The sequence below is a fragment of the Mauremys reevesii genome, linkage group 3, assembly GCF_016161935.1.
Source record: "Mauremys reevesii isolate NIE-2019 linkage group 3, ASM1616193v1, whole genome shotgun sequence".
Lineage (NCBI taxonomy): Eukaryota > Metazoa > Chordata > Testudines > Geoemydidae > Mauremys > Mauremys reevesii.
In genome coordinates this window covers 176,819,140-176,843,240 of record NC_052625.1, presented here as the reverse complement: position 1 = coordinate 176,843,240, position 24,101 = coordinate 176,819,140, and the positions used below count along the sequence as shown (strand labels likewise).

The 24,101-nt window shown below is 41.5% G+C and overlaps 1 long non-coding RNA gene across 1 annotated transcript; it reads right to left on the bottom strand.

The window, feature by feature from the left end:
* Positions 1-21,871: 21,871 nt before the first annotated feature.
* On the bottom strand, positions 21,872-23,168 carry LOC120401678. Its single transcript, XR_005596640.1, has 3 exons — positions 23,051-23,168; positions 22,100-22,161; positions 21,872-21,983 (listed from the first exon to the last, which is right to left on the bottom strand). It is a non-coding gene; the product is annotated as an uncharacterized LOC120401678 (long non-coding RNA).
* Positions 23,169-24,101: the final 933 nt, after the last annotated feature.

Here is a 24,101-nt window from a genome sequence, read left to right as displayed (position 1 = left end):
TGTTTAAGGCAGCTGAAAGTTGCCCCGAAGAACTGGACTCTATCCTTGCCTCTGCCAGAGAATTCCTATGTGATATTAGACAAGTCACTTAAACCAAACCTCTCACAGGTGGTCACTAATTGTGTGTTCCTCATTTTCTGAGAGCCTGACTTGAGCCCCCAAGGACTAATTTGCAAAAGTGCTGAGCTGCAGCTGAAGTCAATGGGAGTTGTACTTTGAACATATAAAATGTTACATCATGCTAAATACTGTAAAAAAAAAATCAGGCATCTCAAGTTGTGCACCCAAATTTAATGGACTTTTTTAACCTTAATCTCTGTGCTTCAGTTTCCCAACTGTAAAATAGGGATAATACCATCTCTTTATCCCACAGAGGTGTTGTGTAAATCAATCAATTAATGTTTGTAAAGCATTCAAATACTAGCGTGATGAATGCAATAGAAAAGTCAAAGAAGGACTCTGAAGAGAAGCTAACTGACTGTCTCATTTGCAGCTTCAGTGACAATGTTGTATTTTTCCCTCCTTTACTGCAGAGTTTTAATTGTGCCTCAGAATTCAGCACTGGTACATCGCTGCAGACTGTAGTCCCAGCTTGCTGCAGAATATGTTGGCCTTCGTGTATAATCTTTGCCACATGAACCTTGCAAATTCAGTTCCCCATTTGGAAAAATTGTTTTGGACTGTTCCTACTTGTTCTGCATCAGAACTACTTCATCCTCAGCCCCTCAGAACAGAACTGGTAATGGTTGGTGGGGTTTGTGAGAATAAGTTCACTCTTTTCTTTGTGTTCCTGCTTTCTCATTTGAAGCTAGTTAGTTTTGTTAAGATTCTTGGCATTACTTCTGGCCTTGTCTTTCAGTGGAAATCCATGTGCCAGATGTAGTATGATAGTGTTTTTTCCAGCTGTGCAGTTTGTCCAAATTATACTCATACCATTATCACAATGCAAGTGCAATGTATGATTATAATGTCTGGTCACTGTAATTCCCAGAGCCCACTGTCACATTTTTCAATAGGCCTGTGAAATAAGGTTTTTTTGTCTTCCCCCAAAGGTAACTAACCTCTTCCCTCATAATCACATTACAGGGAACAGGCTCAGCAAGAGGATATGAGAGATTCTTTGGGAATATATTCCAGACGCTAAATGGCCTCAGTGTGTGGATCTTTAGGTCTTTTCTAGTGTGCCTGCTGCAGCAGTGGAGCCCAACTGCTTGTGCTGGGGTCTGCACTTAGTTTCCAGCATTGTTTTTTAAAGTTGTGCAAGAGACAAATAAGCCACAGGAGATATGTGTGTACATTCTGGTGAATTCTATCATGTAGTCAGCATGTATCATGTATTCACCATGCTAATATTGTATGTTAACATACACACACTTATTTCTAAACATGTAAAGGAGAAGCTAGGCTTTTATTTATAAAAAGTTTCTAGCTCTTTTTCTCAAAAAGAGAGTCTTGAAGACATAACCCAATGTACCACTTCTTTTAGTGTGTTCTCTGGGCGTAGACTGGCTGCCTGGCTGGCTCCCGTCCCTGGAAGTCCAGCTGCCCTAGGCCCCAAGGTCAGTGTTGAGACCCTGCCCCGCCAAGGTTCTGCAGTAGATTAGGACGCACTCTTTTGGGTACAGTTTAACCCTTCAGGAACAGCTGACAGTTGAAGCAAATGGATTTCTAAACCAATCACTTTACTTTTAAACAGCATGTGAGTGCGTGAGCTCCTGCCCCGTGATTAGAATCAGTGGTGGTAAGTGATAGCGGCCGGGGAACCTGGGGAACCCTGCCCACACCTGCAAGTGCTGCCCCTGTAGCTCCCATTAGCCAGTTCCTGGCCATGGGAGCTGCAGGGATGGTGCTGGGAGGCAGGGGCAGCAAAAAGAGCTGCCTCCCCTCCACCCCCCACCAGGGGCTGCAGAGACATGCTAGCAGCCAGTCACTTCTGGGAGCGGCGTGAGGCAACGGTGGCCCAGAGATTGCTGGTTGTGATTTATTTTTGCAGGGACCCCCCTTGAGCCGGGGTCGTGGGCTGCAGCCCCTAAAGCCTATGCTTAATCCGGACCTGCTTGCAACCGGGTCTATGGGCCTCTGCAGGGTAGGAAGCCCCGGCTTCATGCAGCACTCCTCCTCCTGGGGAGGATTTCCTGGCATAGTCCCTCTGTAGCAGCCCATGCAGATCTGTCTCTCTCCACCTACCATCCTGCTGTGCTGAAGAGACTCTCTTTTAAGCCCCTTCTCCAACTGGAGCATGCCCAGCAAGCCTGCTGAGGTGGGGGCTCCCTGGGCCTAGAATTGTTCCTGCACCCCTATCTCTCCAGTGTGGAGTTTATTCACCCAATCACACAGCACAAGAGATATACAGTTCCATACAAAATAAGAAACCATTAGAAATAAGTACACCATTCTCTGCCTCCGTTTCCTCACCATTCTTGAGCATTCTTCGGGATTTGGTCAGTGTCTTAGTATCTTATGATGATCAGACTGGTCATCAGATAACTCTTTATTATGAACAGAACTATGTACACAAATGAGATCACAAATTTCCTACAACTCTGTGTAGCTGCAGCTTGTGACTGCCCTGTCCTGGACTTCTTTGTTTCTACCCCAACAGGAAGTGTGTCATAGAAATCCAAAGGCTTCATCTAGAGTTCATAGGAAGTATGGCATATCTATATGTCCTGGAAGATTAACTCTATAGCACATCTTCCCTTTTTAGATCCCTTTCTAAATTTCTTTACTGAACTAAAACACTATTATATGAAATCAACAAACTATTACAATTACAATAACTGATTTAACAACTTTTCAGGTTGCTCTAACAGAACGTTAATGTGTCTCAATAACTCTCTTAGGGCATTTCAACAAACTTGCTGATCTGTATTGCAAACCTTCTTTAGACAAGTCCTTGTCTGTAATAAGCTATTCAGTCTCCTGGTCAATGATAGCCAGTTTGTGAATTGTTTTCAACCTGTATGTCTGCACTCACTTCACTCTTCTCAGCCAAGTTGTTGGGAATCTTGAGCAGATGCTTACGATTCCTTCTTAAGATTTTGCCTTCAACTGTGATTACTGACTATGAGCGACCTGACTCCTTTTTTGATTAATGTAGGTTTGACTAGCCAGTGTCCATCTTGAAAGGATAGCTGGGACTACACATCTCATGATGAAAGCTGTACATTTTAGCAAAATCCAGGGATTTTCTATTCTTGAACTGTGGTCCATTGTCAGTTATTACTGTTCTTAGAACCATGATGTGCAAATACAATGTGCCTGACAACTGTTGCTGCTGTGCTGTGTTCAAGGCAAATTGGTAAAGTATCATTTATAACCAGGTCATCATGTTTTCCCAAGAGGTACGTGTCAATCCAAAGTTTGTCCCATGGGACTGCAAGTTGTTTGTGCAGTATCATTGGTCCTTTCAGCTGGGAATAGCTGTACTGACACATTTCACACATGTTCATCATTTCTTCAATGTCATTATTCATCTGTAGCCAGAATACAACTTCTTTAATTCTCTTTTTTGATTTGATTGTTCCCAGATGCCTTCAAGTGTTCATTCCAATATTTTCTTTCTCACCACTGTGGGAACCACAAAATCTGTGTTCCCTTCAAGAGCACTCCTGAGATCTCTGCAAGCTCATATTTATAGTGTGAATATGCAGGTGGGAAGTGTTGATGTTTTCCTCCTTTACTTATCACTAGTATCACTGCTGGCAGCGTTTCATCTTTAGCTATTTCTGTCTACAGTTCACCCCATAGGCCTGGAGATAAAGCATGTGATGCTTTTATCATGTTCACATGTATGTTTATTGCTTGTTTCAGATCATCAGACTGTGTGTTATCAGATGGAGCATATGCTTTTGAGAATGTTTCTGCCATTACTAAGTGGCATCCAGGTTGGAACTCCAGAGTCACATCGTACATCTGTGTTTTCAGAAGTAGTTGCTGTATCCTTGGGGGTATTCCTCCAAGTCCCTTTTGTGTATTTCAATAAGTGGTTTATGTTCAGCTTCTACTTTGAAGGTATGACTGTAGAGAAAGTTGTGACATCTTGTACATCCATATGCCAGATCTAGAGCCTCTTTTTCAGTTTGTGTGTATATCTTCTCTGCAGCTGGCATAGCCATAGATGCATATGAAACTGGCAACCAATCAGTTCCCATGACAGCATAATAGTACTGCTCCCAGCCCTATTTGTGAGGCATCTGCGGATAGTTTCAAAAAATTGCAGCCCTGGAGCTGATGTCAGAATGCGCTTTAAATCAGCGAACTCTGCTGTGCTTTGGTAACTGTGCCCATTCTCTGACCTGGTGGATGAGATGTCTTAGGTGAGTTGTGTGAGCTATATAGTTAACTATGAATTTGCTAACATAATTCAACATATCTAGAAGCCTTTGAATTCCATTTTAGGTCTTGGCATGTTCTTTGATTCACTGGGCAAGATTCCCTTTGAGGTAGCCTGTCTCTCAAATATGTTATTTCTGTTGTTTGAAAATGATGTTTGGCCTTATTCAGTTTAAGGGCATTAGATCTCAGTTTCCAGTACGTTCCTCAGATGTACCTGCTGTTCTATGGCAGTGCTGCCCCAAAATTATTATGTTATCAATGTACACTTACACACCTGCAAGACCCTCTAGAATCTGCATCCTTGTAGGATGAAATACTTCTGGAACTGAACATATTCCAAAAGGCAGTGTGAGGCATCAGTATCTGCTAAATGGTGTTTTGAAAGTGGAGCTCTTGGTGTCCAAGGGGATCTGCCATAATCCTGCTGATGCATCTAATTTGCTGAAGAATTTGACTCCTGCCATCTCAGACAGTAGTTCACTTCTTGTGGCGAAGAGGAAATGTTCTCTTTATGTTTTTGTTTAGCTCCTTAAGGTCCATATACAGCTGTAATCCACCCTTTTTTTTTCTCTACAATTACTAAGGAGTGAACCCAATCTGTTGGTTCTTCTAATCTCCAAATGATACCATTTGCTGTCATGTTTTGTAGCTCATCTTCTAGCCTCTTCCTTAAGGTTTGTTGCACTTTTCATGTAGCATGTACCACAGGTTCTGCATCTTCTTTTATTTGTATCTTCTGTATTATTGGGAAGCACCCATTTCCTGTGAATGTCTTCCTATGATGCTATTGCTACTTTCATATCGGTTCCAAGTTGTTTTTCTATCTCTCTAAGCACCTCACATGATATAGGCCAAAGACTGGTTGCTTGCCTCTGTGTACCACCACAAAAGCTTGTTCTATCGTTTCCCCTGAGTATTGCCAGTGTACACTCTTCCCAACACCGGAATTTTTCCTCTATTATAGTTTTTCACAGGCACTTTTGACTCTTCCATTTGTATGTGCTCCTTACATCCAGTGGTGGATTAGCCACTGGTCCAACAGACTCGTGCCAACTGGGGGTGTGTGGTGTGTGATTGGAGTGGGGAAGAACCGGGGTAGGGCCACAGGCAGAAGCAGTGGGGAGGGGCCCCTTACTTGCTCTGGCCCAGGGCCCCAGGAAACCTTAATCGGCCTCTGATTACATCTCTCTATTTCATTTACTGTTACATTTACTGGTGCCCCAGTGTCTATCTCGTATGTCAAATGTGCCATTGGTGAACGTTTTAATTAACTAGTCTTTTTTGAGGTTTCCATTATTGTGCTTAAAACCAGCTCCTCCTCTTCACTTGAGGAATCCCATTCTGTACTAAATACATGCAGTTTCCTGCTTTCTCTGCATATTTTAACATAATGATCGGGTTAATTGTAGTTTCTACCTATTTCCCCAGATACTTATGCTGATTCCCTTATTGCTGGCATTGTTTTCTGCTTTCCATGTTTCTGTCCTTAACCAAGTTAGTTTCTGTGAACTTTTCCCTTGCTGGTTTAACTATAGTACTCAAAGTCATGAGTTTGTTCTGCTGCTTGGCATATACATGTTGTCCATCTTCCTTAGTGACCGCTCATGGACTTTTTTATTGCTATGTCACAGGACAATCTGGTCTTTAATAAGAGAAGTCTTCTTAATATTCTATATTCATGGGACTAACATTTTAGTTTTAAATGTGACAAAATCCCCTGTTGTTTCCCTTTCATTCTGTGTTCCCATCCTGAACATATAGCTCTGATAAGTTACATTTTTTCTAGGGATACAATTGTCCTCAAACATTTTCATTATTTCTGCATAGCCTTTCTCTCTCACCATCGTCTGTATATCTCAAGGGCTTCTGCGCCTGCTACTGTTAAGAGCAGAGCAATCTTTTGCTCTTCCTCCTGTTTATTTGCCCTTGTGACTTTCAGATACTGTTCAAATGGCTGTTTGAACCTTTCCCAGGCATATCCAGCATTTGCATTGATTCTCAGGACTGGTGGGGGGGATGTTACTTGAAGTTGCATAGGCTTTGTAGCAGCCATCAGGGCCGCCCCGAAGGCCCACGGCGGGCCCCCCCCCCGCCACCGAATTACCGCCGAAGACCGGGCTGCGCTTCGGCGGCGGGTCCCGCTTCGGCGGTAATTCGGCGGCGGGGGGGCTCCCGCCGTGGGTCTTCGGGGCACTTCGGCGGTGGGTCCCGGAAGGGAAGGGCCCCCCGCCGCCGAAGACCCCGGGCCCCCGGAATCCTCTGGGCGGCCCTGGCAGCCATTACGATGTTACCTCTCACTGTGTCTTCCAAAATGCTGTGACTTCCACTCCTGGTACCATGAAATATCTGGCAGGTGAGCAGACCAACGTCAAGATAAACCATTTATTATGAACAGGACCTATGTACAGAAATGGGTAACAAACTTTCTACTGCTCTGTGGAGCCGCAGCCTGCGACTCTCCTGTCCTAGGCTTCTTTACTTCTGCTCCTGCAGGAAGTGTCATAGGAAACCAAAAACTGCATCTAGAGTGTAGAGGAAGTTTGATGCCCCTCCACTTCCTGGAGGAGTTACAGTGTCCTTTCAGGGTTGCAAGTCAGCTCCTGGATATCACTCCTCCAGCTCAGGCTTCAATTCCAGATCAGTAGTCTGCTCTCTGACTCATGCAGCCAGCTCCTTTCAGCTTCAGCAGCTCTGGCAGTCAAAAGATTCCCTGTCCCTCAAAAATCATGCGCCTTTGTATGTTTCCCATACCTTCTAGCCTGTGGTTTCCAAAGCTAGCACTAACACCTTGTTTCTTTGTTCTTCCTCCTGTTTCTTTTCCCATTTTCCACTCTTCTGCAGACAAGCTGCAGAGAACTGGTTTTACTCCGACTGCAGCCACTCCATTGTTCTGCTGTTGCAAGGTCTATTGAGCTGTTGATCATACTTAATGACCATCGTATTCAGAGACAGACACCGAGGCGCCAGTTCCCCTCTCTGTAACCCAAGCAGTATGATGCAAGAATACAGCAAAAGACAGCCCTAATGCATAAACAGAGACAGTTCCTAATATCAAACAGAATTAATAAATTATATGTAGGTCCCCCAAATTATCATACCATTCTATAGAATTCTATAGCAACAATGCTATACTTTGTTCCATTTCAAAGGGTTGTTCAAAAACACTATAGAAGTTTGCCTTTTACTTATTAAACTGGATAGGGCTATTCCCGCAAAGAATGGGAAGAAGGTTATGGGATTGATTTCAGAGCATGAAATGTCTGGTTTCCTGTCCTTACAGTATCCACGGACTCAGGCTACCTCCTACAGAGTAACTGTCTGGTCCCACAGTCCAATTAAATATTTACTGAACGTCTACAGATGTTGCTTCTTCAGACATAACTGCTGTGTTTGAAGACCCTCAAAGGTGCCCCACATTAATGATCAGAACACCAAAAGTTCTGGACTAGTTATGGTGGTAGCATGGGGCCTCTGGGTTGCTTTCTTTCAAAACATGAAGCCCATTAATGCTATGGTACCCCATGAAGGTCTGAGGAAAAGTTTACTCATCTAGGGTCAGAGCTGGATGGCTGGCCAGTTAACCCCATGTGCTGCACCCGAGCAGCAGGAAATAGGAGAGAGGTAGGTTGCAATACCTGCCAGTGGCTGGAGCAACTGCTGGGAGGAGCAACTCCAAGAAACAGAGGGACAGAAGAGGGAGTGGGGAAAGTCCTGTTATCACAAAGTGCTCTGCAGCAAGAAACAGGAACTTTTGGGTTGATGAACTTGTGGGGGGAGGGACAGATTTGGGGGAAAGGGACTCAACCAGTACAAACATTGTGGGGAACGGCTGTGAATTTTCATCCTGTCTTTGTTAAGAAGGCTTGAAATAAAAACCACAGCAATTAACTGCACACTACCCTGTCTGGATTCTGCGAGACGGCCTCAGGCAGTATTTCCCCCAGGAAAAGTGGGCTGGCTCTGCAGGCACCACTCTGGGTCCAGCCAAAAGAGTGCACTATAAGGTAAGCCCAATCCTTCACATACCTGCATAACAAGTATTCCAGGTACTATCCAGCAATGGGTAGACTAAACAAAGCAAATGGCAGCTGGTGGCCAGCCTCAAGTTGCATCCATTTGAGAACAGTGATGTGCTGAAGGCAAATTGTGTGCTTCTTAAAATTCTTCTACCAGCCAAAGAGTGGGTTGAGCTGATTTCCCTGCTTCCTATGGTATTCACATGAGTCTCTGCTCACTTGTAAATCTTTCCTGCCAGAGGTGACCTTTCTCTGCGGGGCACTATCAATACACCTGGTATATTCTTCAGGTAAAAAATATAAGCTTTTCCAGCAAATGCACTTGTCAGATTTGTTTGCAAAGTAGCATTGAGCTTCTTGCACTCTTCATGGTGGTGTTTTTTGGTCTACTGCGATCATCAGTACTATATATGAGGGCTGTCAAGTGATAAAAAAAAATTAATTGTGATTAATTGCACTGTTAAACAACGATAGAATACCATTTATTAAATATTTTTGGATGTTTTCTACTTTTTCAAATACAGAATATTGATTTCAATTACAACACAGAATACAAAGTGTACAATGTTCACTTTATATTTATTTTGGATTACAAATATTTGCTCTGTAAAAAACAAAAGAAATCGTATCTTTTACAATTCACCTAATACAAGTACAGTAGTGCAATCTTATCAGGAAAGTTGAACTTACAAATGTATAATTATGTGCAAAAAAACTGCATTCAAAAATAAACCAATGTAAAATTTTAAAGCCTGCAAGTCCACTCAGTCCTACTTCTTGTTCAGCCAATTGCTCGGACAAACAAGTTTGTTTACATTTGCAGGAGATAATGCTGCCTGCTTTTTGTTTACAATGTCACCTGAAAGTTAGAACAGGTGTTCTCATGGCACTGTTGTAGCCGTCGTCCCAAGATATTTATGTACCAGATATGCCAAAGATTTATATGTCTCTTCACACTTCAACCACCATTCCAGGGGACATGCATCCATGCTGATGACAGGTTCTGCTCGATAACAACCCAAAGCAGTGCGGACCGACATTTGTTCATTTTCATTATCTGAGTCAGATGCCACCAGCAGAAGGTTGATTTTCTTTTTTGATGGTTCAGGTTCTGTAGTTTCCACATCGGAGTGTTGCTCTTTTAAGTCTTCTGAAAGCATGCTCTACACTCTCAGATTTTGGAAGACACTTCAGATTATTAAACCTTGGATTGAGTGCTGTAGCTATTTTTAGAAATCTCACATTGTTACCTTTTTAGCGTTTTGTGAAATCTGCAGTGAAAGTGTTCTTAAAAATGAACAACATGTGCCAGGTCATCATTCGAGCCTGCTATAACATGAAATATGTGGCAGAATGTGGGTAAAACAGAGCGGGGGGACATACAGTTCTCCCCTGAGGAGTTCAGTCACAAATTCAATTAACACATTAATTTTTTTAATGAGCGTCATCAACATAGAAGCATGTCCTCTGGAATGGTGTCCAAAGCATGAAGGGGCATATGAATGTTTAGCATATCTGGCATGTAAATACCTTGCAATGCCAGCTACAAAAGCGCCATGCAAATGCATGTTCTCACTTTCTGGTGACCTTGTAAATAAGAAGAGGGCAGCATTATCTCCTGTAAATGTAAACAAGCTTGTTTGTCTTATCAGTTGGCTGAACAAGAAGTAGGACTGAGTGGACTTGTAGGCTCTGAAGTTTTACATTGTTTTGTTTTTGAATGCAGTTATGTAACAAAAATAAATCTACATTTGTAAGTTGCACTTTCACAATAAAGAGATTGCACTACAGTATTTGTATGAGGTGAATTGAAAAATACAATTTCTTTGTTTATCATTTTTACAGTACAAACATTTGTAATAAAAATAATATATACTTTCATTTCAATTACAACACAAAATACAATATATATGAAAATGTACAAAAACATCCAAAATATTTAATAAATTTCAGTTGGTATTCTACTGTTTAACAATTCGATTAAAACTGTGATTCATTGTGATTAATTTTTTTAATCATGATTAACTTTTTTTAGTTAATTGTGTGAGTTAACAGTGATTAATTGACAGCCCTACTCTCTCTCTCTCTGTATATATATATATATATACACACACACACACACACACTAACTAATTTGGTGGATTCCTGGCATGCAAAGGGCAGCAATGGACCTGAAATTATACCTCTGGCATTCATTAGTAATATACAGAGTCAGGAGCTTTATTACCACTCCAGAAGCCTGTGAAACTGTTTGCTGTTACTGGTAGGCACAGTTACTGCATGATTGGGACAGAAAACTAAGGCCCATTATTAGTATTAGTATTAGTAATACAGTGTTAGTGCCTATCAGCCCCGGTCTTGGACCAGAACTCCATTGTTCTAGGCATTGTACAAATGCAGAACCAAAAGAAAGTCCCTGCCCCAAATAATTCACAATCTCAGTATAAGAGAAAACACAACAGATGGAAACAGCCAGAGGGAGCCCAAGGAGACAGTACTGGTCTGCATGATGGGCACACCAGCAGCCTAGCCATTGCCATGTTTTTTGTAGACATCATGGTAAGGAGAGTTTTAAGGAGGGATCTGAAGTAAAACAGTGTGGTAGCTGGATAATCTGTCCAATCTGTTTGAGAAATTTGGGCCAGTGTATCTGACTACATGACTCCTTCATGAAACACTTTTGAGTCAGTCATTGACCAAATGCAGAGGATTAGGAAAAAGCAGGGAGGTTAAATCCAGTCCTCACAACTTTCCTCCAGGTTGGTGGGTGGCATCGTCTTTGCGGAACCAGTTAACACAATAGCTAACAAAGGGGGGGGGGGGGTGTTAAATCCTCCTCCTCCTCCCCCCCATGTGATTAGCATTTTCAAGTGGAGCTGAGTTAGTTGAAGCAGATGGTTTATCTTTTCTGGTAGTGCTTCTAGTTGGACAAATGAGACTTATATCATTTCTACATCTTACTCTCTCTTGCGGTGCTTACGAAGTCGTTCCAAATTTTATGCACTGTGTTTTGACTTATTTAATGCAGACGTACTTTTCCCGCAGTAAACATGATTACCCAAATACTTTAACTAGAGAGCTTCTGCTTTTCTCTCTGGTATAATTAGTCACACTGCACTCACATTGTATTTAGGGGGAAAAAACACACATGGCACATCTTGCAAATGTGCCTATATTCCCATACAGCTGCCTTCTTCACTTTATTCTTTTCGACTGCTTATAGTACAAAATTGCTGCAGCTGGGCAGCAAAATGAGCAAAGTTGCTAAGGCACCTCTCTTTCCTTTCTTTTGCAGAATTCACCCATTCAGGTATTGAAGGACAGCCTCTGATTAGCAATTGCTTAACATGGGGCTAAGTTTTCTTGGATTCTAGCACTGAATTACTTGGCAGGATATCTATTAGGTTTGAATTTCAAAGCCAAAAGAGTGATCTGAGATCGCATACTGGCAGTTCCGCAGTGGTAATTTCCATGTTAAAAGAATACTTATCACCAGCACCACAGCGAAAGAGGCAGCTTTACACAGAAAGGGCCTCTTCTGAAATTAATTTGGTGTTTGGTTTATTAAGGAGCAGTTTCCAAATGCTTTTTTTCCCCTGTAAAGAGGAGTCTCTTCCTAATTTTCCTCTGATTTTTTTTTTAATGTCCAAAGTCAAGCAGTTAAATTTTCACAAAATTCTAGTGAGAGGCATTTCGTTATGCAGCCACCACACCTTCTGTCTCTGCCCATTAAAAAAGAGTTAGGCAGAAATGAGCTAGGTCCATGCAGAGGGAGTTTGGCTTGATCTGTTTGGATTCACTGAATTCAGTGGGAGTTTTGCCTGTGAGAGGATTACAGAATTGGAGTCTTTGGTTTCAAGGAATGGCCCATGTTCTGGTGTGATTTAGGGGTATGAAAGAAGGATGCATACTTTTAAAAGTTACCATTTTCACAAAGTAGGCATTTACAAATCTTAAAAGAAAAAATTACATTGCAGGATCAGCCTGAATAATATTGCCTTGTGGATACAGTACTGCAGCAAGAGTCAGAATACCTGGGTTCTTATTCCTGCCTCCTGCCCTGTGACTTCAGACAAGTCATTTGCTCTCTTGCCCTTCATGCCTCTTGTCTATTTAGACTGTAATCTCTTTAGGGTAAGGACTATCTCTAGCAAAGTGCAATCCCAATCTCAGGGCCCTGCTATAATATAAACAAAAGCTTTTATAAATCAGGCTCAGTGTTGACATGAGAAAACAAAGGTCATGTTCTGCTTCTTTTCACAGTTGCAAATCTGGGACCGGATCACTCCCTGCTCTGGACAAAGAGGCAGTGGGGGATGAAATCTTCATGAAGTCCTTTTCATGGAGCTCCTCACAGATGGTGTTCCTTTCTCCCTTCTCAACGGAACAATGTTAGCTGCCCGTCACAGAATGGTGGCACCATAATGTCACAGTTAAATAAAAACCTTATGAGAAACATGGAAGCTACCCCAGAATTGACTCCAAAATCATTTCATTGCTGCAGACAACACCATGGACTTCCAATGATCACACAGACTTTACAAATATTAATAAATTAGGCCTCCTGGTAACAGATAAGCCACATAGAAAATGGAAAAGCAGCAAAGAGTCTTGTGGCACCTTATAGACTAACAGACATTTTGGAGCATGAGCTTTCATGGGTGAATACCCACTTTGTCGGATGCAATGGAAAATGGAGTATCTTCTCCCCTAAGGGAATATTGAGGGAGGTGATTCTGTGCAAGGGGAGCAGGATAGAAGAAAGAGCAATAATGGGAATAGGGTTAGGGAATGAGGAGGGTGAGAGATAAGAAATGAGATCTGAATGTAGGCAATAGTAGAGTTCAGGACATTGAAGGTGTGAACTGGTTTGGTTTCCAGCTATGAGTTTGTCAGTTCTTAGCTAACGCCTATGGCCTTGGCACTTGGTTTACCAGTGTCACTTGTAATGTCTATATTCCATGCTACAAGATAAAATATGTTTGTTTCATAATTGTAGAAATGCCTGCTCTGAACTCGTGAACTCCGATGGGAAGAGAGTCTCTCCACTCCCATACCAGAGGATAATAAAAAATTAAGTGTGCCATGGTAGGCCAAGAGCTTTGTTCATTGCCCCATCCACCCATGCAGAAGTATGTGCAGAAATCCTCGTCCCATCTGTTTCAATGCTGAAAGAAGGAAATAAAATTAGCTAACATGAAGACTTTTCATCTCTATGCTCTTAGACTCTCACAAGGACTGGAGATAAGAAACAAAAAGCAGAGAGCCCTAGGGTCAACCTGGGATAAACCCTAAAAAGACAGTCAATATTGTCAGATTATTACCTCTGTCACCTTTTGAATCACAGACTGAAACTCATTTGTTCATATATGCTTGCTTGCTTTAACTTGTAAATAACTCTTATTATTTTTGTCCTAGTTAATAAATCTTTAGTTTATTACAGGATTGGCTACAAATGTTGTCATTGGTGTGACATCTAAGGGACAAAGTGATCTGGAGTAAGTGAATGATCTCTTGGGGCCAGGAGCAACCTGAAAAACAACAAACATTTTGTGATTTTTTAATAGAAGTGACCATTTGTCACTAAGTCCAGCTTGTCTGGGTGACAAGATAGACCGGAGAGCCCAAAGGGACTGTCTGGGACTCCATGGTAAGACTGTTAGAATGATCTAGGAGCTCACATTTGTTACTGGATTGGTGAAACATTATTGTAAAACACACCACCAGTTTGGGGTGTCTGCTCTGCTTTTGACAGTCTACCCTGAAGTTGGCACTCTCGTACTTGAGCTACTCTAGACCAAAGGCCAGGACAAGATATTTAAACATGGGGTGGCAGGCAAGGAAAAGCCAGTGGGAGAGATAAGCAGGCCCCATGGACCTCGAGGAGGATCCCTGTGCCACTTCAATTTGGAGAAGGTGTTTGAAGTTCGTCAACCATTCTCGTCATTTAAACCAATTAATTATTTTACATCTTTTTGAAACATAAAGCTATTCTGTACCTAAAGAGAATCCTGTGGCACATATTAGAGTAAATGAACTTAATACTAATTTTAAAATTAAAATGATTTAGAAGAGCACCCAGAAGGTAGGCTGGAGCACGTGGGTAACATAATGTGTTTTGTTTTGTTTTTTTTCTTTTTTCCCCTACAGTTTCTCTGTATTTATGTTTCCTCTGCTCCATTTTCTCCTTTTTTTTCCCTTTAGATTCTTTTCCCTAATCTGTTCTCTTTTCACAGTTTTCCTAAACAGAACACAAACCTAGCAAACATTAAATTTGAACTTTCAATCCCACCATGGTAGAGTGATTTCAAAATGAGGCTGTCTGTCGCTGCATGTAAACAAGTTGAATAACTTCATTATTTTCAGGCTTTGCCCATACAGCAGAATAATTCACACTACTTCAGGGAAATGACACCTGCTAATTAACCACAAGCAGAAGAATTGCTTTATCAGCCATTGTAAATCATTTTTCTCCTCCAATTTTTAAAAATACATTTGCTTTTGTATCAAGATGTTTCCATGAATCATCCTGTTGAGAAAATTATCGCTCAGGATGGTCTAAGGCATAAGCACTGTTATGTTTCATAGATTTTAATGCTAAAAGGAACTATTAGTTCATATAATCTGACCTCATATAGGCCACTAAATTTCACTCCGATATTCCTATAGGCTACAGGCTTCAGTTAGACTAAAGCTCTTCAGTAATCAGGAGACTAAACTGTGTGCCACGGGCACAGAAAAGGAGAAATGATGGTGCCACTAATGCCTGAGATCCCTACAGTTGATGTGGTGAGATATGCCCAGATAAGCCCAGTAGATGGACCACACCCTATGCTGCAGAGGAAGATAAAAAGCCCTCAAGGTCCTTGCCAATCTGAACTGGAGGAAAATTCCTCACCCACCTCAATTGGTCGATCAGTACAATCCTGAGCATGTGAGCAAGACACACCAGCCAGGCATCTAGAAATAAAATTCTAGATCTAGATTCTCAGATCAATGGTCCACCCTATCATCATCTCCAGCTCTGGCCAATCTCTGATACATCAGAGGAAGGTGGAAAAAAAAACCCAAAAACATTTGGCTAATTGTGGAGCAAGGAAAAACATTCCTTCCTGACCCCAGCAGGCAACTGGCTGAAGCCTTGAAGCATGAGATTTGATTATAATCATTGTCTCAATGCAGAGCTGCAAATGTTGTGAGCATGTTGTGGGCAATTCAGGCATTCCTGTTCTCTCCAGGGCCCATGAAGTAAGAGGATGAACCTAGGAATTCATAGATCCACAAATTCCAAGGCCAGAAGGGACCAACCGATCACCACCCCCTACACACACACACACACACACACTAGAATTTCTCCCAAAAATTGTATTTAAGCATATCTTTTAGAAAAGTAACTGATTTCATTTAAAGATTCCAAGTGCTGGTGAGTCCACCACCTCCCCTGGTAAATGGTTCCGTTGTTTAATTACCTTCATAGCAAGAGATCTATTTCAGAAGTGAGTGGGTAAAATTCTGTGGCCTGCAATGTGCAGGATGTCAGACTAGATAATCATGATGGTCCTTTCTGACTTTAAAGTCTATCAGTGTATGTATCCTTTAACAGACTTTGAGCAACAACCAGAGAGGGCTTTGTTAAACAGTTACAATTTTCTCAACAACAACAAAATATATGGCTAGAAAGTAATTATAATGTTAACAGTAGAGATTATAGGAGAAGCTAGGACAGACCCCTCTATTGAGTTTGCCTAACACTTTCCATTAGGAAGGATTATTGTAACCCCTGGTCTTTGAGAAACTCTAACACATCCATTGTTTGTAGCAAGCCTTTGGAATTTGGCATGGGGAATCCCCTCCTCTTTGTCCTGTGAAATTCCCTTAAGATTTATTTGAGTTGTAAAGTGTTAAAAATTGCCATATTGTTGGCACATTCAAAAGATGCTGTCCTACTCTGCCTCCAGAGCAACAGCAGCAGACACTGCCAATGTGCAGAGGGTGATGGGGAGAGAGAGCCAGGCTTCCCTACTCCTCCACCTGAAACCGGTGCCTGGCATATGGTTCCAGTATCCCTTCCCATCCTTGTGGCACTGCACGGGCAGGAGCTCCACCAAATTGGGGGGGAGGGGCGAAGGGACAGGTAGGGCAGGAGAAAGTCAAGCTGAATGCCACCTATAAACACTTCTGGGCCCAGCACATGGTCCATGTCACCACTCTGGGGGGACCACATGGGGCAAGGGCCCTCATCTCCCATTGTGCAGGGGAGAAAAGGCTGGGTCAGGCTCACCCTCCCTTGACTACCATCTGTACTTGGCACATGGTTTATGGGCACATGTAAATTAAGTTATAAATTGGAGGGGAGGGATAGCTCAGTGGTTTGAGCATTGGCCTGCTAAACCCAGAGTTGTAAGTTCAATCCTTGAGGGGGCCATTTAGGAATCAGGGCAGAAAATTGGTCCTGCTAGTGAAGGCAAGGGACTGGACTCAATGACCTTTCAAGGTCCCTTCCAGTTTTAGGAGACTGGTATATCTCCTATTATTATAATGTTAACAGCATAGATTTGAGGACTGAAAACTCAGGGTTCAGTTGTACAAAATAGAATTGCTTTCCACCTTTGCCCTTGAAAGCTCCTAAGGAAATTGTATACAAAAACTCTTAAAAGACTATTTAGATTGAAAAGAGAGACAAGGTGGGTGACATCATGTGTTTTATTGGACTATCTCTATTGGTGAGAAAGACAAGCTTTCCAGTCACACAGAGCTGTTCCTCAGGTCTGGGAAAGGTACTCAGGAATTGCTTTCCACCTTGCCTTGAAAGCTCCTAAGGAAATTGTATACAAAAACTCTTAAAAGACTATTTAGATTGAAAAGAGAGACAAGGTGGGTGACATCATGTGTTTTATTGGACTATCTCTATTGGTGAGAAAGACAAGCTTTCCAGTCACACAGAGCTGTTCCTCAGGTCTGGGAAAGGTACTCAGGGCTTGGCTACACTTACAAATTTGTGAAAACACACCCTCTCCAGCGCTGCAAATTGCGGCGCTGCAAAGCGCCAGTGTGGTCAAAGCCCCAGCGCTGGGAGCGCGGCTCCCAGCGCTGTCCGTTATTCCCCACGGGGAGGTGGAGTACGGACAGCGCTGGGAGCGCTCTCTCCCAGCGCTGGCGCTTTGACTACACTTAGCGCTTCAAAGCGCTGCCGCGGTAGCGCTACCGCGGCAGCGCTTTGAAGCGCTAAGTGTAGCCACAGCCTCAGTGTCACAGATAACTGCAAGGTGGAAAAGATTGTTTAGCATAAGTAGTGAGCAAATAGTCTAAGGGCCCATTCAAGGCAGAGTGGCCCATTAACACCTCTGCTGTCATGGGACAAAAATAGGGGGTTAGTGGGTTTCAGATTGTTGCAATAAGTCATAAATCCAGTGTCTGTTCAGTCCATGATATTTAGAGTCTAGCAGAGTTATGAATTCAAGCGCCCAGGCTCATCTTTTGAAAGTGTTGTACAGGTTTCCTTTGAGGATGAGGACTGATAGGTCACATATAGAATGATCTCTTTGTGAAAAGTGTTTGCCCACACGTGATGTGCTGTTTTTGTCTTTTATCATTTTCCTGTATGAGTTCATTCGAGAGTGTAGTGATTGTGTGGTTTCACCCATGTAGTTGTTATTGGGGCATTTAGTGCAGTGGATGTGATACACCGAGTATTGTGATAGGCATGTGCAAGACCCATGGATCTTGAAAGATGTGTTGTGGGGAATATTGATCACTGTAGCAGTGGAGATATAGCTCAAGGTTTTGCATCTGTTGTTCTGGCAGGGTCTAGACTTGCTTTGAGTTGGTGTGTCCTGGTCTGTGGGGAGCTTGCTTCTGATGATGAGCATGGAGAGGCTGAGGGCTTGTTCGAAGGCCAGTAGTGGAGGTTCAGGAAAGATTTCTTTCAGGATGGGGTTCCCACTAAGTGTGGTTTGCAGATGTTTGATGACTAAGACCCCACTTAACTTGCGATATTGCAGGTTCTGCGATATTAGGCTTCCACTGGAATTTTGACAACGGGAGCCTTGCCATATGCAGGGCTGACAGTGGGAGTCCTGGCTGCCCCAGGGCTGAGTGCAGGAACCCCTGCTCTCAGCCCGAGGCAGCTGACAGTGGAAAAATGTGGAAAAGTAATAATGGACCTTATTTCTGCAAATAACAAGGCCCATTATTACTTTTCTGCAATTTTCCATGGTTGTCTGCAACACAGCTGCAATTTTTGGACAATCATCCCATGGTGCAAGTAGGGCCTTATTAATGATACACCATATGGGTTGCAGTGTGGGTTGGTGTCTGACTGCAGAGGTGTTAACAGGCCACTCTACCTTAAATGGGCCCTAAGATAATGTGCTAACTACTTATGCTAAACAACCTGTTCCACCTTGCATTTAGCGGTGAGGCTCAACTACTTTTCCCAGACCTGAAGAAGAGCTCGGTGTGGCTCTAAAGTTTGTCTCTCTCACCAATAGAAGTTGGTCCAACAAAAGATATTACATCATCCAAGTTGTCTCTCTAATCTCCTGAGACTGACATGGCTGCAACTACATTTTAGTTGAAAAGTCCAGCACTGAAAAGTTTGTAAATAACCAATTTACAGTTGTCTGTGCACCCTTAAGTAGACTTCATTGTGTGTATACCATCTTTAATTTCATAAACACCTATTTTTTCAACAGGTCCACTGCCTTATTCAATAGACAGGATGCATGCACAAAAGGACAGAATAGAGCTTGCATAGACAACCATAGATTTGGTATTTCCTAACTTTCAGGTGCTTGATTTTGCAACCTAAATAAGTTCTTTGAGCGCCATTTTTAGTATGTGATTTAAATATAAGGGGAGACATAAGGACAGCTCCTTGTGGTCTCTATGCAATCCAACATGTCCTTCTACAGTAAACTGTGGGTTGGTCTGCTTTTCTCTAATGTATTCTTGCAATAGACAGATAAGGTGAAAGGCCAAATACATCGCAAACCTGAATATTACAACTGTAATTCCAATACTCTGTTTGGGGATCTTATCCATAGTGCACAAGTCAGAGGGGAAACTATCCCCAAACCAAAATTCTTGGACCAATTCTCAAATGCAACTGCTGCTTTTTTTATGGCATAGCCCACTTGCCAGTTGACCTGTGAAGTGACTCTGCAATGACTTTAGAAAACCCTGGTCTTTACCCATTCCACTTGGGAGGAAGATTGTATGTTGCCATGGCAGCAGTTAGAATGAGAAGGGGATAAGTAGCAAAAGTGTTAAAAGACAGCCAAAAATAACAAGTTGAGGATAACTAGGATTTGTTTTAACTACAGTTGGATGGGTAAGGTTAAGCCCCCATACTGACACCTAGTGACCCTGGTTAAGAAAAAAATTAAAGTCAAATGTGTCAGTACAGGATCAGTGGTAATAGGATTTGAACCAAGGGATCATTCATATGGAGTTTAACATGATCTCAATAATCTGATCTACTGAAGATCCTTGTGTTTTAGTATACTTCTCAACTCTCTATCACTTTGGTATTATTGACACCATAAGATACTAACTGTGACTCTGGAGTTCCTTAAGTAATAGATCTCAGTCTTACATAAAGAGATTCCTTGGGCAGCAGGTGAGCACGCCTGGACCTGGTGAACAGCAGTTCACAGGTTCAAATAAGTTTCTGTTTGACTTCCATGGGAGGATCATGTTGAAAGAGGGTGTTCCTGCTCTGCTCTTGTGAAAAGGAAACAGTCAAATCATTGTTGGCAAAACTCGGAGGGAGAAAAACTATTCACAGTTTCCATTGTAAATGGTACTCTGATCTTTTTTTTACATAAACTAACATATGAATGGGTTTGAGGCTGTTTACTAGAGCTCTGAGAGCCTCTTTGGTGAGCCGTAGATTTTTTACTCTTCCTACTGTTTCCAAAGCTTCTAAGCCTGAGGCAGAAGTCTAAAGTCAAAATACTGTATTTGTGTAACTCAACATTTAATAGCCAAAGAGTCACTTCATCATGAAGTGGAGTCACAGAAACCCACAAAAGCTTTGAAGAGATTAAGACTGCAAAAATGCTTGCAACGTGTATTTGTAAAAAGTAATAGTTAACATATTCATCCAAATGACTAAATAAAGGCTACATGCCTGAGCAGTATTATTAAGGGGTCAATGCGTGATCTGGCATTTAAAGTCCATCACCACCGGTTTCATGAAATCTGGTCCTACAGATAATACTGCTGCCCACACATGTCTAAGTATATATGTGTCTCTGTCTGTCTTTTTTTTGCTCAAACTTGCTGTTTTATCCCAGAGCAACTGTCTCATCTTCATCAAGGTGACAAGAAGAAAGTCGAGCAGTGCAGAGCCACAAACAGCTTGAAAAAGGCAAGCTGGGCATTGTTGCAACAGGGAAGTAGAAGGCATAACACATGACTGTGCAACTCTTGCTCAGGTTGGTGATCAGTTACTCATGAGAATAGGCCATTAATTTATAAGGAACTATTCATGTGAGTAAAATTTACAGAGCATCTGGAAAGGTGAGGCTGCTAGTGAGGAAGGGAAGAAGGGGAAGCTTATGGTCCACCTAGGTACTTACTATATTGAATAATCAGCATTTTTATTTGCGGCATGGTTTAGCATTGTTACCTTTGTCAATTTGAGCTAAAATGTCATCATGTTGCAGTGCACATGCTAGCTTGATACTGTGACATAAATATCACAAATACTGCCTAACCTTAGTGCAGACCCCACCAGTATGATATCAAGATATTTAAGTCAAAATGGCATGCATGCCAACTTATTGTGTTTCATCAAAGTGGCATTTCTGCTATGCGCCAAGAATAGTTTACACACACACATGCGCGCGAAAATAATCTCATTATGATGAAACATGATGTAGATTGGAGTCTAAACACCATCATACCATGATGTTCTATTGGAACCTGATATTTTGTCGGCCTCAATATCATTTCATGGAACAACCATGGACTTGATGACTTCTTGAGGTCCCTTCCAGTCCTACATTTCCATGATTCTATGACACTGACATTAAAAATATAGCATTTATGACTGTGAACCAATGGAATGCAGTGGTCACCATTGCAAAATTGACATTTGCCAGCAAACACAACAGTTACCTTACCTTCTGCTCAAAGTATATAGCAAAAGACTTTGGTGCCTCCTATGTTACTGTGCAGTAGCTGCTGACACTTTAACAATAAGCACTGTAGAAACTGTTACAATAATACAACAGAGATATAATCTACCCTAGATGCAGAGATCAAACAATGTGATTTTCAGAAAGGAATCAATCCCATTACAAATATGTTGTTGATTTACAAGGGAAAAATTGAAGTTTTTTAAAATAACAATTAAAATTTAACTTCTTAAGGTATTTTAGGGTACTTTTCACAATACCATCAGAGAGCTGACAGCAACACGGTCAACAATCAGTTGAATGTGGATTAAATTTACTTTAATTTAAACATAGTCTATTTTTTCACATTGTACTCATGCTTGTTTTGTCTTCTGGAAATGTAAGAAAATTCTTAACTCTTTATTAAGAAGCATGGTCTTTGCGTCGGTTAGATTTCTGCTCTTCTGTTTTGGAGCATATAAATCCAGTCACTCCATGAACAGTCCTGAGTCAAAAGATATGAAGAATATCACTGGCATGTATTGTGTCATACAGCTATTTTTAATAACTACACACTACGCCTGTTATCACAGAGTCCCACAAGGGACTGAATTACAGTACCTTCAGTAAATATGCATGGCAGATTTTTCCTAATCTTCTAACTCAAACTTTCATCCATAAATCTAAAAAAGAAATTATTTTTATTACTAATGGGTTTTCCATAGCCAGTGAAATAAGTGGCTTAATGAATATAAAATGGGTAGACTGAAATTCATGTATCTGGATTTAGTATATTTAAATACCAGAAAGATCAAGAAATTCATATTGGTCACTTAAAAGCTAATGAGATATCCAGGGTTTAATAAAAATCAACAGTTATTAGCTAATCAGTTCAGCTTGGTGACTATTGGTCTGCTATTGCAGGACAAGAATAATTAAATGGCAGTTAAGGCATGGGAAGAATGGTTAGAGACTGATATGTCTATAGAAATGGCAGAAATTTAATGGGCATTTTGTATGTTACTATAGCAACACACTTAAATAACTCACATAGCTGCACTATAGCAAAACAAGGGGCACGGGGCTCTTAATAAGGTGCAATCTCCTTTAAGCAGATCTATAAGCATTGCAGATGAACAGAACTCTAAACATTCCTCCATGAATATTCATGAAGTAAGTTGTTTTTTGTTGCCTGCCTAGTCAGCAGTCACAAAACACATGGTGTGTGTTGGCAGCATCTTGCTTAGGTAGAGGGCTATGGACTGAGGCAATGGCAGGAACCAGGACCTGTGAGGCTGACTGACATTTCCATCTGTAGCTAAGGCTGGTAATTAACAGGAAGGAGTGTGCCTGCAGCATTGCACCATCTGCTAGGGAAACGGCTCAATAAGAAAGGAGCTGGATATCATCTCAGTGGTGGCTCGATCTGGTTCCGACATGAGGCTGGGCATCTGTTAGCTGAGGAGATAGGCTATTAGGAAATTCGACTGGGAATGAACAACATGGAAAGAGCACTCTGACCTAGCCCATAAAAGCATCTCTTCAGAAATGGTGTCTTTTTATCTTACTTACACAAGTCTTCTGAAAATGGTTTGCTGAGGGACCATTATGGATCTGTTTGAAGTAACACAATGGTTTCAAAAATGCTCTTTTATTCCAACATGAAATTCTTGAAATCAGGATACAGCTGTCATCTTTTGACAATAGAGCTAATTTCAGAGTGAGGATATGAGGTTAAATTCCTTCTTCTGTTTTTTTTTTGTGGGGGGGGAGGGAGAGGAAACAAAATTAACATTTAACTGTTGTACACTTTAACTAAGAACACAGTCATCTGCAATGCACTGATCAAAACATATAAAATGTAGGCACATATAATTCATGCCAGATTTAAAAATCCATGGGTATGTTTTTGCATAATATTGTTACACTGCAGAAAACCGTTTTTGGTGAGATGAACTTAACTCACTGAGAGTTTTGAGAGCAAGATTTTCAGGGTAAAAGGTTGTACTTCTGGCTTCAAAATAGTTTAGCATTTGGAAGAAAGACAATACACATGCTTAGTTGTATAATTAAAAACATTCAACATGTAAATATATTATTAATAGTTATTCAAAAACAATAAAATGTAGCACTCTGAGTTTGACATATAACAGCCCTGGGGCCTGTACTGAAGTATGGAGTAGACAAAGGCCATGTGAGATACCCCACACACTCCTGCCAATAAACCTTAAATATCTTTGGGATGGATGCAGTCAGTCTTCAAGTCTTTTTAATCTTTTGCCCATAAGGCTTCCAGCAAGGGTGCAAAGTGTGGCAGTGGTTTGTGGTGGTATTATGATTATTTATACTACAGTTGTGTTGGGAGGTCAAAATCAGGGACTCACTGGGCTAGGTGCAGCACATATACATAGTAAGTGACAGTCCTGGCCCAAAGTGTTGACCTTTTAAACAGATGACAAAGAGAGGGAAAAAGGAAGTATTATTACAAAACTGAGCTGAGACCACCAACTGATTTTAAACTGGCAACTATCTGAATAGCATTTGCAACAACTTTCTGTCACTACCCAGATGGGATGGTTGGGCATTTAGAACCAAGAAATGAAAATCAATATCCCATTAGCAA